The sequence below is a fragment of the Antechinus flavipes genome, chromosome 3 (genome assembly GCF_016432865.1).
Source record: "Antechinus flavipes isolate AdamAnt ecotype Samford, QLD, Australia chromosome 3, AdamAnt_v2, whole genome shotgun sequence".
Lineage (NCBI taxonomy): Eukaryota > Metazoa > Chordata > Mammalia > Dasyuromorphia > Dasyuridae > Antechinus > Antechinus flavipes.
In genome coordinates, this window is record NC_067400.1 from 345136058 (window position 1) to 345154850 (window position 18793).

Below are 18793 nucleotides of genomic sequence, written 5' to 3' on the forward strand. Positions count from 1 at the left end.
ATTTTAATTACTTCAAGCTATGGTGTAATGTTAAGTTTCCTGGAAAAATTCATTGTGACCAAAAAGGAATAGAGACAAAACATCCACAAAGGAAAAATCAAGTTTATGAAAAATGTCTAGTATCTACCTTATGACATGCAGCTATCTAAGCAATCAACACATCTAATTTATTGGTTTGCAAATGAAAATTAGGTAAAGTATGAACTTGTAGAAATAATGCTAACTAGAAGTCATGGTGCATTGAATATTACCTCTGATATTAACTAGCGATATTACTGTGGGCAAGTACCAGGAAAACTATTACCATAAATTGATCATATCAATAACAAAGGCAACAGAAATCATATAATAATCTCACTAGATACAGAAAAAAGCTTTTGATAAAATACAACACCCATTCCTATTGAAAATAGAGAGCATAGGGATAAAAGGGAGCTTTCCTTAAAATAATAAGTAGTATCTATCTAAACCCAACAGCAAGCATGATTTGTCATGGGGAGAAACTGGATGGATCCCCAGTAAGATCAGGGGTGAAACAGATATTCATTATGACCACAATTATTCAGCATTGTACTAAAATTGTTGACTTTGGCAATAAGAAAAGGAAAAATAATTTAAAGGAATTAGAATAAGCAATGAGCAAATAAAACCATCACTCTTTGCAGACAATATAATGATATACTTAGAGAATCCTAGAAAATCATCCAAAAAATCTACTGGAAACAACAGTTTTAGTAAAGTTGCAGGATAGAAAATAAACCTACACAAATCATCAGTATTTCTATATATTACTAACTATGTCTATCAGCAAGGGATAGAAAGAGAAATTCCATTTAAAATAACAGTGATTAAAATAAAATACTTGCTGTTCTACTTGCCAAGACAAACACAAGAACTATATGAACATTATTCCAAAAAAACTTCTCATACAAATAAAGTCAAATCTAAACAATTGGAGAATACCATCTGCTCATGGATAGGATGAGGTTTTATAATAAAAATGACAGTCCTAAATTGATCTACATTTTCAGTGCCATATCAATAAAGCTGCCAAAATATTATTTTATAGAGCTAGAAAAATAATAAGAAAATTCATCTGGAAGAATAAAAAGTCAAGAATATCAAGGGAATAAATGACCAAAAAAAATACAAAAAATACAAAAGCTTAGCAGTATCAAACCTAAAATTATATTATAAAGCAGCAGTCATAAAAATCATTTGGTACTGGCTAAGAAATAGAGTGGCAGAATCAGTGGATACACACGATACAATAATCAAAGCCTATAATAATCTAGTATATGATAATCCCCCCCCCCCAAACTCCAGCTTCTGGAATAAGAACTCACTATTTGACCAAAAAAAAAAAAATGCTGGAAAAAATGAAAAATAAAATGTGAAAAACTTGCTATAGACCTTTGTCTCATAGCCCATACCAAAATAAGATATGTGGTAGGCTTTTTATTTGAGCATAAAGGATGGTACCATAAACAAACTTGAAGAGCAAGGAATAATTTCTTTATCAAGTCTTTGGAGAAGGGAGGAATTTATGACTAAAGAACTAGAGAACATTTTAAAAGGCAAAATGGACAACTTTGATTACATTAAATTAAATAGGTTTTGCAGAAACAAAACCAATAGATACAAGATTAAAAGGGAAGTACAAAGTTGAGAAAGTTTTACAGTGTTTCTGATAAAGGTCTCATTTCTAAAATACATAAGAAACTGTCAAATTTATAACAATGCAAGTCATTCCCCAACTCATAAATTGCCAAATAATATGAACAGACAATTTTCAGAACATGAAATTAGTCATTTAGAGTTATATGAAAAAATGTTCTAAATCACTATTGAGTAGAGAAATGCAAATTAAAACAACTCTGAGATGTCAACCCCTCTCAGATTGGCTCAAATAACAGAAAAAAATAATGATAAATGTTGGAGGGGATATGGGAAAACTGGGACACTAATGCATTGTTAGTGGAATTGTGAAATAATTCAATCATTCTGAAGAACAATTTATAACTATGTCCAAAGGACTATAAAACTGTACATACTGACTTAACAGTGCCATCTTTGGGTCTATGTTCCAAGGAAATCATAAAGGAGGGAAAAGGACCCATATGTACAAAAATGTTTGTAGCTACTGTTTTTGTGATAGAAAAGAAATGAAAAATGAGTAGATGACTATCAATTGGTGAAAGGCTGAACAAGTGGCGCTATATGAAGATAATGGAATATTATTGTTCTATAAAAAATGATGAACAGGCTGATTGTAGAAAGACCTGGAAAGATTTACATGAACTGATGCTGAGTGAAACAAGTAGAACCAAGAATACATTGTACACAATAACAGCAAGAATGTGCAATAATCAACTATGAAAGACTTGATTCTTCTTAGCAGTTCAGTGATCCAATGCAATCCAATAGACTTTGGACAGAAAATGCCATCAGCATCCAGAAGAAGAACCAAGGACACTGAATGTAAATCAACACATGCTTTGTTCACTTATTTTTTCTGTTTTTTTTTTAATCTCTCCTATGTTTTTTTTTTCTTTTGCTCTGATTTTTCTCTTCCAACATGATTTATCAAGTAATGTGTATTAAAAATAAATAAATTTAGTAGAAAAAATAAATTAGCCTTAATGTCACATCCAGTTCTAAAATCTATAAGCCTATCATCTATACATTGGAACAAAAGTTTATTTGAGCATAGTAATAATTTTAATTTGCATTATGCAAATTTGTATTATACAAAATGAAAGCAGTAACACCAATACTGCATTGTATTAGAATATAAAAGATTCAAAATAACATTAAAATGTTTGCAAAATTTCCTCAACAGTCTTCAACTAAATGAATTTCACACTTGGACTTTTGAGGGATCAAGGAGACTTGAAAGAGCATTAGATTTGGAATTTAAAAACACACACAAAATTATATTCTCCTTTTCTAATTCTGCTACTAATCACTTATGTCTTGGGCATTATGAATGAATATCTTAGAAGGATTAGTTTACAGCTTTATTTTTATACCACATTAACACAAATCCTCACAAGTACTCTTTAGTAAGTTTATTATGATGGTCATTTTACAGATGCAAAAGCTGAGATTTAAGAGTTGACATAAATTATCCAACACCATATAATTACTAGGTAACAGGCGGTGGATTCCACTTGGTTTCCTGAATATCATTTGCTGTTATTTCCATTGTAATACACTGCCTCTCAAGACACATGATTTCTTTCGACTTTCTAATTAAGTATGAAATTGTATGCTTCTGGCAACATCTGATACAAGAGTACAACATGGCAGACTTTATACAGGTGTTTCAAAATATACAGATGCTTGAAATTTTGGTAACCAAACATTAGCAAGAATAGTTGAATTTCTCTATTTTTTCTGGCATGTAATTACAGTCATCCTATGTTTTCACTAATGAGGCAGAATTTAAAATTTCTGAGCTGTTACTAAGTATTCTCCTTGAAACTAATAAAAAGTCTTGACAACAATAAATGAAGACAGGATGATAACTTTAAAAAATCAGATCTTCAAGAATTTCTTTTTGCTACACCTTTGTGATTCCTAAACACTGTTTTTCACTAATTTTTAGGTTCACCCACACACCCTGAAAAAATAAATACCACATATGTTTAATGAGTACAGCTTGGTATAGTGAGAATAAATTTTCATTATTTTATTACTGTTAGGAAAGTTCTGAATAGTATAATAAGACACAACTTACATAATTAGATCACTGTAAAGAAGAAAAAAAGCATTATTCTTTAGAAATGTGTACACATAGATAGATGGACATCGAAATAAATATATAATTTTTCATATTTCTTCTAAATGTGAGACTCTGTGACCTTCTCATAGATAACGTGGATGACAAGATCTCCATAAACAAAGGAATGTGGGAGCTTAGAGTATTTTAGTGCTTTTCTGAGTGAACTACAGAGACACAAAAACATATATCTATTTGTAGATATATATCTAAAACATTTGCTATTAATCTATATGTATGTTTATGTATAGTATATGTATGTGTGTGCACATGTATCATCCTCAAAGCTTTACAAATAGACTTTGAAATGTTTTTTTTTTTTATTATAGCTTTTTATTGACAGAATATATGCATGGGTAATTTTTACAACATTGTCCCTTGCACTCACTTCTGTTCCAACTTTTCCCTTCCCTTTCTCCATCCCTTCCCTTGGATGACAAGCAGTCTCATACATGTTAAATATGTTAAAGTATATCCTAGATACAATAGATGTGTGCAGATCCGTTAAGTTATCTTGTTGTACAAGAAAAATTGGATTCACAAGGTAAAAATAATCTGGGAAGAAAAGCAAAAATGCAAGTAGTCCACATTCCTTCTCTGGGTGTCGCTGATTCTGTCTATCATTGATCAATTGGAACTGAATTAGATCTTCTCTTTGTTAAAGATATCCACTTCCATCAGAATACATCCTCATACAGTTTTATTGTTGAAGTGTATAATAATCTCCTGTTTCTGCTCATTTCATTTAGCATCAGCTCATGTAAGTCTCTCGAAGTCTCTCTGTATTTATTGTGCTGATCATTTCTTACACAACAATAATATTTCATAACATTCATATACCATAGTTTATTCAGCCATTCTCCAATTGGTGGGCATCCATTCAATTTCCAGTTTCTAGCCAGTACAAAAAGGAGTGCCATAAACATTTTGGCACATACAGATCCCTTTCCCTTCTTCAATATCTCTTTGGGATATAAGTCTTGCATCCCCTCCAGCATTCCTCACTATCTTTTCTTGTCATCTTAGCCAATCTGACAGGTATGTAGAGGCGTCTCAGAGTTGTCTTAATTTGCATTTCTCTGATCAATAGTGATTTGGAACATCCTTTCATAAGAGTAGAAATAGTTTTAATTTCATCTCTGAAGATTGTCTGTTCATATCCTTTGACCATTTATTAATTGGAGAATGGCTTGATGAAATGATTTTGTTATATTTTATATACTTAGAACATTTTTGAGAAAGAGATGAGAATTGGGGCTTACCCAAAGTATCTTCCATTTTATTACCAATTTTTGACTAAAGAATTCATATCATTCTATCTAATTCATGCTCTGTCTCTTTGGTGAAATGGAAGAAAGTATCTTAAAAGACATATTAAAATATTCTAGCAGTTCTATGTCACTCATTTTGTTTTCCTAAATTAATTAATTAATTCACACAAATACAGTTAAATAGCTACTTTTTCATTATCAATGAGACATAGGATTATAAATCATGCTTCTTCTCCTTGAGGAACTTATAAGCAAATTATGAAGATAAGACATACCCACAACACACATTCAATAGTAGTAGAGAGAAGCTTTTCTTTTAAGTACCATATGAATTTTGCGAATTATAAAAGTAAAAGCAACAGATGAGTTAAGAAGATGTGAGTTAGAGACCTGAGTTATTTGTTTGCCATATGACCTCATATATGTTACTTTTCCTTACTGGAATTCAGTTTCTTCATTTGCAAAATATAGTTGGAATAGATGATCTCTGAGGTCTGATTTTTTAAAAATATATATATGGATATTACAGTGTTGTAGGAATTTTTAAAGAGATTATGGGGCTTCATAGAAAAAATTATAATTTCAACTTGAATTTGAATAATAGCCAAAAATAAATGAAAAACAAAAAGAAAGGGTATTTCAGGTGAGGACAATGGAAATGGAAAAGTAAGAGAGGCAAAAATTAGTATGGCATGGTGGAGAAGGGACACTAAATAATCGGGGAATATGCAAGACACAGTGGTATTCAGGAGAATGCTAAGGACATAAGATTAGAGAGAGCTGGGCTAGAGTCTTGTGTGACTTTGAGTAAATCATTTCATGCCTACAAAATTGGAATCATTAGTCTGTCTTAGAAAATTATTGTGAATTTTTTTAAAAAAGAAAATGTGTTCAATGTTAAATTTCTGCACAAAAATCCTACTACACTACTATCTTTTACAAATCTATGTAGAGAACAAATTGAAAATTTCTATCAAAGTTGAAAGCTTCAAGTATAGGGGTGATAATGGACTTAAAGAATTTTATCTGAGAATTACTGATCACTATATATATATTTTTTCAGTCACAGCAGCTACTAAATTATAGAGGAGTCACAATCTATATTGGTAGAAAGAAAACTCAAAAAATTAAATTACAAATTGGTGAAATATTTAAACAATTAACATTTGTGTCATCCAAAATGTTACTTGAAAAAAAAAAAAACAAACAAACAAAAAAAAAAAAATGTTACTTGGATTTCTTGTTTTGTTGTGCCAATGATATGAGATTCTAAATGCTCTTCTAGACAATGAAAATTTTGTCAGATACAACCAAAATAGCACAATTTACTATGGAAAAAGAGAGAGAGAAGGAGAAAGAGAAAGAGAAAGAGACAAGACAAACAGATAGACACAGAGACAGAGAGAAGCAGAGAGAGGGAGAGATAGAGAAAAAGAGGAAGAGAGAGAGAAATTAAGAGAAGGAGGGGAGAGAGAGAGAGCAAAGGAGGGTGGGAGGGAGAGGGCCAGAGACAGAGACAGACACATGTTATGAGTTCAAATGTTGGAGTTCTTGTTCTTCTCAAAACACAGCCGGTTTAGCTTAGGACCCTCCGAATAGCTCCAAATCCAAAGGTTCTGCCCATTAGCCTCTGCCTCTGCTTTCACAGTGGTGTGAGATGAAGATGAATCTGGTTGTCCACTGAACTCTCACTCGTAGCTTTATCCTCTGAAAGCTCTTTGTCTGCCACCAGCCAGCCAAGTGGAAAAAATGTATTCTGGAATGGCTGTCTCGCCTTATATGTGAATCTTCTGAGACAATGGGATTATGGGTTTTCTCCCATAGTGCTCTCTGGCCCAAAGAGTTTTAAGGGAGATGTGAACTCCCTTGAAGTTAGAAAGTTTACTTTGTGAAGCTGGCATACTTGTGAACTCCAATGAGTAAAGGTGTGAACACAAGCCTTGTATTAATTAGTTCTACTTAGTACCTTGTTTCAGGTTCTGGCCAAAATCTTCTTGTAAGATTAGATCAACTCTAATTAGTTAGCAGTTAGTAAGGATTCCAACATCTCCCCCTTTCTTTTGTTAGATGAAAACACCAAAGGAAATAGGAAATCTAATCAGATCAGTGGGTTTCTAAAGGGGTACACATAAATCCATCAATATGGACCAGAACTTTGTAACAGATATACATGGTATACATAAATCCATCAATATGGGAGGCATTATACATAATTTACATAAGCACATAGCAATATAACACAGGCTAGTAGTAATGTAACAACATGAATCAACCTGAAAATTTACACATGTCCATAAGTCCTAGAAATAGTCCATAAGGAATCCATTGTCCATTAGTTCATGTGCCAGGAATCCAATAGTTCCTGTAAGCCCTGAAGTACTGCAAAAGTCTCATCAACAATTTTTCATCTTAAGGAATCCAATGATTCTCTCTGGTTTTTCAAGAACTAAAACAGTTTCATCTTGTGTTAGGAAATCCAAAGATTCCTGAAGATTTTAAAAGTCTTTTTAACAGTCTCCTTGTCAGCTATGCTCTTTCAATGGTGAGCACAATCAGCAACAGAACCACCTGATATTTCTTGGGTCTTCTCGTTTGTTTCAAAGGTCTGCTCCATCTCTCTGTGATGGACAAGGCGAATGCGGCTTGTAGGCACCCATCTGATTCCTTCTCCACATGTAGAGATGCAAGCAAATCCTCTCCCCCAAGCAGTTAGCCTATCTGGTCCCTTCCATTCACCACTTTCTGGATCTCTCCACATCACCTGGAGATTATCTAAACATAGTGGAGCTGCTCGCACTGGACCCTGCTCTTCTGGTGGGTTATAAAACCTGTCTGCTGGAGCCAGTGCATCTTTATCAAAGATTAAAATATTAATGGTATAGAGAACTAAATTTAGAAGTTCTCTAGGATTACCCGTGGCTCCCCCTTTCTTTTGTTTTTGGAGGAGTGTCTTAATGTCCCTGTTTCTTCTTTCTACTATTGCTTGACCTTGAGGATTAAAGGGTATGCCAGGAGTGTGTAAAATCTTATACTGTGCACAAAAGTGTTCAAAATGTTTGGAGGTATATGCCGGTCCATTATCTGTTTTTATTTCTTGTGGCACACCCATAATTGCGAATGCTTGAATGAGGAATTCAGTGACCACTCGGGCTGTCTCTTTTGCTGCTGGTATGGCAAAAGTGAATCCTGAAAAGGTGTCTACCACAACGTGGATAAAAGACAGACGACCAAAAGATTTATAATGAGTCACATTCATTTGCCAGATTTCATTGGGTCTCAAACCACGAGGGTTCTTCCCTGGAGGCAGTGTAGGAGCGTGGAAGGGAAGGCAAGCTGTACAGCTTTTTACTATGTTCCTAGCTTCCTCTTTTGTAATCCCAAACTGTAAACGCAAAGCTCAAGCAGCCTGATGGTATTTAGAATGGGATTCCTGGGCCTCCTGAAATAAAGGCGTACTGGCCAACATAGTTAAAAGGCTATCTGCCTTTGAATTTCCATCAAAAATAGGACTTGGAAGTCCACTATGTGAGTGAACATGCAGGATATAAATCTTTCCTGGATGCTTTCTCACTTGCTCTTGAAGTTCCTTAAAGAGCTGATATATATTAGAAGCTGCAAATTTTATTTGGGCTGTGGCAATTCTTTGTACCACACCTACTGAATAGGCTGAATCAGATATTATATTTATGTTGCCTGGGTAATAAGTGAGAGCTAGCATGATCGCATATAATTCGTTCTGCTGAGAGAACAATTGAGAGAGACAGAAACAGAGAGAGATTCAGCAGAAATGTGGATTTGAATAATTTGTTGTGGTGAGCTTTTTCTTCTCAAAACACAGCCAGGTGATAAAAGTTAGCCCGGTTAGCTTAGAGGCCTATCTCTTCCAAGAGCTCTCTCCAAATGTCTTTAAATCCAAAGGTCTGGTCCTTCAGCCTCTCCCTCTGCTTTCTTCAGCCTCCAGCCAGCTCCAGTCTTCATGTCATTCTGGTGAAATCTCGACTTGTAGCGTCTTCCTCTCTAGCACTCTCCGACTGGCCCATTGGCCTATTTATGCTCCTTCCAGAGAGAGGGATTATGGGTAGTTCTACTTAGTACCTTGTTTCAGGTTCTGCCCAAAACATCTTTTTGTAAGATTAGATCAACTCTAACTACTTAGCAGTTAGTAAGGATTCCAACATCTCCCCCTTTCTTTTGTTTTAAAACATAGGGGGTTCCTGAGGGGGTACACATAAATCCATCAATATGGGCCAGAACTTTGTAACAGATATACATGATATACATAAATCCATCAATATGGGAGGCATTATACATAATTTACAAAAGCACACAGCAATATAACACAGGCTAGTGGTAATGTAACAAATAACATGAATCAACATGAAAATTTAACTACTGCAAAAGTCTCATCAACAATCTTTCATCTCAAGAAATCCAATGATTCTTGCAATTGCTTAAAATACATAAGCACATAGTAATATAACACAGGCTAGTAGTAATGTAACAACATAAATCGACCTGAAAATTTACAAATGTCCATAAGTCCTAGAAATAGTCCATAAGGAATCCATTGTTCATTAGTTCATGCGCCAGGAATCTAATAATTCCTGTAAGCTCTGAAGTACTGCAAAAGTCTCATCAACAATTTTTCATCTCAGGGAATCCAGTGATTCTTGCTGGTTTTTCAGGAACTGAAAGCTGAAGATTTTAAAGTTCTTTTGACAGTCTCATTGTTAGCCATCTGATTCCTTTTCCACCTGTGGAAATATAAGCAGATCCTCTTCCCCAAGCAGTTAACCTATCTAATTCTCTTCTGTTTACCACTTTTGGGATTTCTCCTCATCATCTGGTAATTACATTGGAGCTGTTTGCATTGGATATTGTCTTGTTGTCTTAAAAGGCCTGTATTCTTCCCAACTGTAATCCTGATTGCTTTTCTGTTGGTTGATGACATCAGAGTTCTGAATTTCTAAAGTCTCTCTGGGTGTAACCTCAGCTGCTATCATGCCCCACCTATCCTTTGATTGATACTTTAGAGCTGGGCCCTGCCTCTCATTCCTCTGGGTCAATATACATTTAGAGGCCCAGTGAAAGCCTCGGTTACATTTTGGACATGGGGTTTTAGGTTTTCTCTCACCCTGTCTTCTCACTCTATCTCCATATCTACAATGAGCTCTCCCTTATCAAGAGAGAAACAAGGACATATGTCCTTTACAGTTTGTAAAAGTTCAGTGATTTGCTGTAAACTTATAATTAAACCTTGGCTTTCCATCTTTGTTGCACTCACCCTAATTTCTGGGTTGAAGTCTTTTCCACTGGATCAGGATCAGAGTCTTTTCCACTTGAATCAGGATCGGAGCTTTTCCACTGAAATCCACTGAGGGGTCTGTTTGTCCCACGTTCAGGGCGCCAAAATGTGGTGAGCTTTTTCTTCTCAAAACACAGCCAGGTGATAAAAGTTAGCCCGGTTAGCTTAGAGGCCTATCTCTTCCAAGAGCTCTCTCCAAATGTCTTTAAATCCAAAGGTCTGGTCCTTCAGCCTCTCCCTCTGCTTTCTTCAGCCTCCAGCCAGCTCCAGTCTTCATGTCATTCTGGTGAAATCTCGACTTGTAGCGTCTTCCTCTCTAGCACTCTCCGACTGGCCCATTGGCCTATTTATGCTCCTTCCAGAGAGAGGGATTATGGGTAGTTCTACTTAGTACCTTGTTTCAGGTTCTGCCCAAAACATCTTTTTGTAAGATTAGATCAACTCTAACTACTTAGCAGTTAGTAAGGATTCCAACAATTTGTGATATTAATTAGCCATGTTTCCTTAGATAAAGTTACTAAAGGAAACAAAGAATGAAATAAGTATTAATTAAGTGCCTACTTTGTGCCAAATATTATCTCATTTGATCCTCATAACAACCGTAAGAGGAAAGTGCTGTTATATTTCCATTATGCAATTTAGGGATAGACTAAGGTTAAGTGACTTGCCCAGAGTCACACAGCAAGTAAGTATATGAATCTGAATTTTAATTGTTTTTGGTTGTTGTTGTTGTTGTTTTTGTTTTTGTTTTTGTTTTTGTTTTTTTGCTTCAGGCTTAGCACTCTATCTACCCCATAAAGCTATCTTAATGTATTCATTCATCTGTAAAACAGAGATGATTAAGACTAATGTCAAAGATCAGTTGCAAAGGGTAAATAATATTATACATCTCAAATTCTTATAATCATAATATTTAATCAATTACAGTGATGAACTCTATATATGTTATTCTGGCATTGAGCTATATAAATTAAAATAAATTAATCTGCAGAAGGTTATTTATTAAGGTGATGAAGATGTTGGCCACAACAATGAATAGAAACTGTTTCACCAGATATAAAAGATTATTATTTGCTCTAATTCAAAAAGTAAATACAATAAGGACATGTGATTTTTTTAAGTATTATAAATATAGCTTAATTCAATAAACAATTAAATGCCAGATTAAAAAGGGTTGAATTGAAATGTCATCTAATTAACTTGATAAACTCATATGATGGTAAGACATTCTTTGAAGAATTATTTCCTTGTGGATATATCAATTAGTGTCTAGTAGAGAGGATAGGACATGGTTTCTGATCAGATGTCATAAATAAAAGCTATTTTAAGATAATTAATTGATTAGGAATGGAATGGACAGACTCTCACTGGAGAACTACCCTTCTGGTTTGGTTTAGAAAAAAAGAACTTACAAACTACTCACTTTGTCACATTTTCCATCTTCAAATAACAATCTCTAATATTAGTTTGATTGGACTAATGAGATACTACTGGGCAGCTAGATAGGATAGTGGATAGAATGCTGGATTTGAAGTCCCAAAAACTTATCTTTGTAATTTCAAATCTGACCTAAAACACTTTTTAGTTAGGTGGGCAAATCATTTAACACTGTTTGCTTGAGTTTCCTCATTTGTAAAATGAAATAGAGAAGGAACTCACTCTGGTATCTTTGAAAGAAACATCTAAATTAGGTGCCTGAAGAGTCAGACATAACTGAAACAACTGGAAAACAACAACAATATACTGTGATATAATGATCCCTTTCAAGCAAATAAAGATTATATAGAGGTTTTCTTCTGAATCACTTACAAACTTTTTTGTTTCTTTGTTTTAGTAGGCATCACTTCTTTTTAAAAAGGAGGATGGTGGTGGTGAGATTTAAACTACTGGATAAAATAGTGGAAAGAACATTGAGCAGAGAATAAAAATATCTGAATTTGATTCATTGATATGCCAATTTACTTTTTTCTGTCCTTAGGTAAGTATTTTCCCTTTAAAAGATTCAATTTTCTTATCAGTAACATAAAAAGTTAGTACTAAATAATTAATAAAATCATCTTTTACTCCTTGCTTAATTAAGGTGGACAAAAGTGGGAGTCATATCTAAACTTTCTCCTTATAAATCATGTCTTAACTAAACTTTCTTATGTAATTTTCCCTGGTGCCTAGTATTGTTTTCTTCCTGAAATAAAGATGAGACACTAGATAAATGTGTTGAATTATAATAAATTTATAAAAAATGTAACATTTCCAAATTGGCAACTTTTTTAATCATGATTGAGAAAAGGAGATATGAAAAAGAATGTCATGTTTATAAAGGTGAATAAAATTACAAATGGAAATGCATAGGATATTTAGAACTGAAAGGATCAACTTGTCCAACATTCTCATCTTAGAGGTGAAAAGATTCAGAACTAGAGAAATACTTGCTCAAGGTCACATAGATTGGAACCAAAAAATATTCAACACAGATTCTCTGACTGTAAATCAGTTTGTTTCCTAAACAAGCAACAAGGCTGAGCCAGATATAATTCATATATTGAAGCTCCACCAAACACATTCTATTATTCATGATACTACAAATATATGTAACTCTACAAGACAGATCTTATTCCATTTAAATTAAACCACTTTGTTTTGTCTTTCTATTTCTGCGAAACTTAAGAGATAGATATCTTGTTAGTCTGATAAATGAATTTTGAATTTTTCTCTTATGAAATCAAAATGGGTTTAATGTATCACGCAAATTAATGTGTAACTGAAATGTACTAGATGGGGCCACTCACTATGGTGTCTACCTATGACACCAATTAGTTACAGGAAACCATATTTAAAAGTATAATTTTTAGATTTGGATTTCCTGTGAGTTTTCCTTACTATTCACCTTTTATAATAATAAGAAAGAAAGATCACCTGAAAAAAGAGTGAGGTAATAGTTAGACATGTTATGCTTCCAAATAGCTAGCACACACAAATGCACACATATTATATAATTACATATAATATTAGATATGTAATATAGATATAACATATGCAATATATGTAATAAAATAAATATTGCCAATTTTTATTCCCTTATTACATGTAAAATAGTCCCTGAAGTAAAAATCATTCTATCCAGAAGTAGTGATTGAACACAAATTCTAGGCTCAGTTCTGCAACTATGTGTCAAAGAAGGTTAGTTCAACAAACATTTATTGAGCATTTATCACGTCCAAGGCCCTGTGCTAAATTCTGAGCATACAAAGTTAAGATGCAAGATCTGCCCTCATTTAAGAAGTAAAGAAGACATATGCAGAACTGCATATGACGCAAAGAAAAATAGGCTTAAGTACAAAGGAGATTTGGAAAAGCAGAATAATAAATGTAAGAAAAATAACAATAATAATAAAAATAATAAACATTTATGTAGCACTTTTTTGTCTTTCTAAGTGCTTTATATATGTTAGTTCTTTTTATCGTTCCAACAGTACAATGAGGTAAAATGTTTCTTTTATCTTCATTTTATAGATGGTGAATGTGGAATTGATAGAGGTGATAAATCAATCAACTATTCATTAAGCACCTTCTATGGACTAGGTACTATATTAATGTCTGAAAATACAAAAAGATACAAAACACACTTTCTGCCCACAAGGAGTTTATGTGAGAGATAATATGCAAACACACACACACACACACACACACACACACACACACACACACATCTATCTATCTATCTATCTATCTATCTATCTATCTATATATATATATATATATATATAAAATAAGCTAAATATGGGGGGAAGAGGAAATAACCTGTGGTGCTTAAATGGCTGGGAAAGATTTCTTGAAAAAGATGGGATTTTTGTTAAAAGCTAGGGGGAGTCAGTAGTTAAAGTGGAAGAAGGAGAACATTCCAAGCATGTAATATAGCTAGAGATAATGCCCAGAGCCAAAAGATTGAGTGTCTTGTTTGTATAAAAGCAGTATCAGTAGAAAATACTCTTAAGGGAATAAGGTGTAAGACTAGAGGTAGGAAGGTTCTAAATAATGAAGACTTTGAATGCCAAACAGAGCATTTTGTATTTGTTTCTAGAAGTGATAATAAGCTTTTTTTGAGCAAGGGGATGACTTGATCAGACTTGTGTTTTGGGAAAATCACTTTAGTGCCTGAATGGAGCATGGATTAGAGAGGGAAGGAACTTGAGGCAGGCAGATTCACCAGCAGACTATTACAGTAATCCAGATTTGAAGTGATGAGTACCTTCATTACAGTGGTGTAACTATCACATGATAAGGGAGGGTATTCAATAAATGTGGCAATGATAAAATTGACAGGCTTTGGCAACAGCCTGGAATATGATTAGTGAGGAGAGAGATAATAAGGAATATAGGATAACTTGTAGGTTGTGATTCTAAGCAGCTGGAAGGATGGTGTTACCTTTTACAGAAACAGAAAACATAGGAGTAGGGTAGAATTTACCAGGAAAGGTAATGAATTCTGCTTTAGATGTGAAGTTTAGGATGTCTACTGGCTATCCAGTATGAAGTCAGTAAAAAGATTGGAGAAAGAAAGATGGATTTGAAAATCTTCAGCATATAGATGGTACTTAAAGTCATGGGAGTTCATGAGATCATCAAATGAACAGAAGGGACCCAAGACAGAACTCTCAGGGTCACCTACATTTAGAGGGCATGACTGGAGGAGGAAGCAGCAAAAGAGACCAAGAGGAAATGGTCAGATAGGTACAAAGTGAACCAGGAAAGTGTAGTATTCTGAAAATGAATAATGAATAATGAATAGTATCAAAGGTTTCAGAGAAGGCAAGGAGAATGAAGATGAAGAAAGGGCCAGTAGATTTGGCCATTATTAATAACTTTGGAGATAGATGTTTTGGTAAAATGATAAGGTTCAGAAGCCAGATTAGAAGAAGTTAAGAAGTAAGTGAAAGGAATGAAAGTAGAAACACCTATTGTAGATGGCCTATTTTAAACTAGTTTATCTATAAAAGGAGAAGGAGATGTAGGATGATAGTTAACAGGCATAGAATGGTCAAGTGAGGTTTGTGTGTGTGTGTGGTTTTTTTTTTTTTTTTTTTTTTCAGGACAGGGAATACATGGACATGGATATAGAGAATAGCAAATGTGATTCACCCAGAGTCACATATTTTATAGTGTCTGAAACAAGATTTCAACTCAAGTCTTTCTGACTTCAAATTCAGCACTTTATTTTGTAGGACACATGTTGGTTGTCTCTTTCAGTTGAAATTATTTTCACCTGAGAAAACAGAGAAAAGCATCTCATGGAGTAGAAGAAATTAAATTAAATCTTGAGGAATGGGAAAATTTTCAACTAGATGGAGGGATTGGGATTCAGACATAGAGAAGATTAAGAAGGGCCATTAGATTTGGCCATTATTAATAACTTTGGAGAGAGATGTTTTGGTAAAATTATAAGGTCAAAAGCCAGATTAGAAGGAGTTAAGAAAAAAGTGAGAGGAATGAAAGTAGAAACACATTGTAGATGGCCTTTTTTAAACTAGTTCAGCTAGTGAAGTAAATGACAGGAGAGAAAAGAATAAGCATTTATGGACCAGGCACTGTGCTAGTTATTTCACAATTATAATCATAGTTAATGCTTATAATAATCCTATGAGGAAAGCTCTATTTTTATCATATCCATTTTGCTCTTGAAAGAATTGAGACAAACAAACGTTAAGTGACTTATCCAGGTTTACACAGCTAATAAGTTTCTGAGGCTAGTAGAACTGAGGTCTTCCTGATTAAAACCCTAGTGTTTTATCTACTGTATTACCTAGATGATTTGAAGAAACCATATATGTCTACACACACACACACACATACACACATATGTATTATACACACACATATATATACACACATGTATATGTATATATGACTTCTTCCCCTCTCTGTTCCCCTCTGCTAGGTTCTTCCTCACATTTTCCTAATTCTATTATGTACTTCATATTTTTCCTTTCATTCTCTACCTCACCTAGGACTCAGATCAACCAGTGCATTTATGTCATCCTAGAGAATGACCATGTCATCATTAATGGTCCTTAAGATTAAATAAATGATTAGAATTCAACATGAATTGAAGCTTTAAAACTTGACTCCTTAAATACTAAACATATCCTACTTCCTTAAGTTCTAACTTTAGAAGTATCACTCTAATAGAAAGAATGAAAGGCTCATTAATAATGAAAATTTTGCTTTCGATAAGGGGAAAGCTACATTTAAGCAGGAATATATTGTATAGGATTTGACTTTTCATATCACACAAAACTGAAACAGTGAATAGCCTTTGGAAGACCACTGGATTTAATCATTGTCTCAAGTAGATTCAAGGTTGAAAAAGTCTTCTTAATAATTTGGGGAAAAAATTAAAATAAAATACAAAAATCAGATTTTGCCAGTGGTGCTAGCAAATAGTCTCTGCTTGTAAAGAAGTATCTTTCAGATGAAGATTTTTCCTTCAGTTGAGGTTTTAGGTATACTTAAATGCTATAGATTTTTTGGGACACATAGAGTTGAAATTAGTTTCTCAAAAAGACAGCCAAGAAATAACCAAGGTAGGATTTCCATTCAAATTTTCTTGACTCCAAATCCAGCACTATTTTTTATATTCCACTGTCTATTTTAAAACTATTTAAGATCATAATTTTTAAAAAGCTAATAAATTCACAAGATAAAACAAATACAAAGGAAATGGAAATTTGGGAGGAGAGGAAAGTATTTATATATATAAAAAAATATATGATTTGGACTGAACTATATCATTCCTTAACTGTTATCTTTCCATTAGACTCCCATAGTATAAGTTATAATAAATATTCATTGAATATTAAATTAATAGTAAATTTATTAAATTTGTAGAATTTAAAAGTTGTCCAATTACTTTGTATGTTTGAATTTGAATGCAGTGAACTGTGAAACCTCTCTTACAAGATGGAGACCTTGTTTTAAAGGTCAGCTGTGCCTCAGGGCCAGGTTTCTTTCTCCAGAAATCATGATGGTTTACAAGGGGTGGGACCTTTTCTTTGTGAGACTAAGTTAGGGCCACCTTGGCATTGAAATTCCCATATAAAGTAATTCAGTAATCCTAAAGATGTGGTTGGGTTGAAAGTTTTTCCTCATTTATGACTTTGAATGTGAAGTCAGTTTTCCTAGCTAATCAGGGCAAAGATCCATCCTATAGAGAGGGTTAGCCCAGGCCCCTGTATAATTCTTCTCTGTTAACTGAGCCTTGCCTCTCCTTGTATAACTGCTTGTGGGTAGGGAGACACCCTTTCTACCCAGATAGAAATACAACTCCTTTCTGCTTTTTCCTTGAGAAATCTCCTTAATTTATTTAAGCTGGTGGTTTTGTCCCACACAAAATCTATTTTCATTCCTAGCTTTGTCATATATAGTATTATAAATCCCTAGTTATAAAAAGTAAATGTAAATATTGAAAAAAAAAACCCACACTATCATCTCTCAAGTAAACACTACATATGTTTGAATATCTTTTTTTTAAATAACTGATTGAATGATTTATTGTTACAGTATTGTTTTTTTAATTAAAGCTTTTTACTTTAAATATATATATACATGGATAATTTTCACCCTTCACCCTTACAAAACCTTGTGTTCTAAATTTTTCCCTCCCTTCTCCCCACTGCCTCCCCTAGATGACAAGTGATTTAATAAATATTAAGCATGTGCAATTCTTCTATATATATATTTCCACAAAGATCATGTTGCACAAGAAAAATCAGAATAATTTTGAAATGTTCAATTCATTCTGCATAAGGCATAGTATTAAAATACAAGACACTTTCTTTGCCCTTCTGATCTTTGGAATCTCCTCTGTGCTATTAAACTCTCCAAAGTCACAAGTTAGAGGCAACATGACTGAGTGAATAGAGATCCAGATTTGAGCTAGGAACATGTGAAATTAAGTCTCTCCTCATCCACACATTCACTTTATGAAGCAGGACAAGATACTTGATCTCATGGCAACTTTTAAATCCGTCAATATTCCTTATGCATGAAGCAGTGTTCTAGATCTGGGCATAGAAAGCCAAAGAATAAATAAAGTAGTCCCTGTCTTTATATTCCAAGACATAAGTTACAAAGACCTGCCAATATGCTATACCAGAAAATCACAGGTCTCAATCAAGTTATCAGTGAGTTTTTTCTTAGGTATAGTCCCCAAACTATCTTACTGTCTATCCATTTATACTCAGTAATTGTAAGGACTTTGAGGAAATAAAATATCCTAGTCATTTATGACTTGGAACTCTTCTGACCATTACAACACACCTTATCACTTGTATTTTTCTGAAACTTTTTGGAAAATATAGTTTATGCATTATATGATCAATGAGAATTTCAGTATCTTTCAGACTAATTTAAATTATTAATATGCTGTACAGATGCATT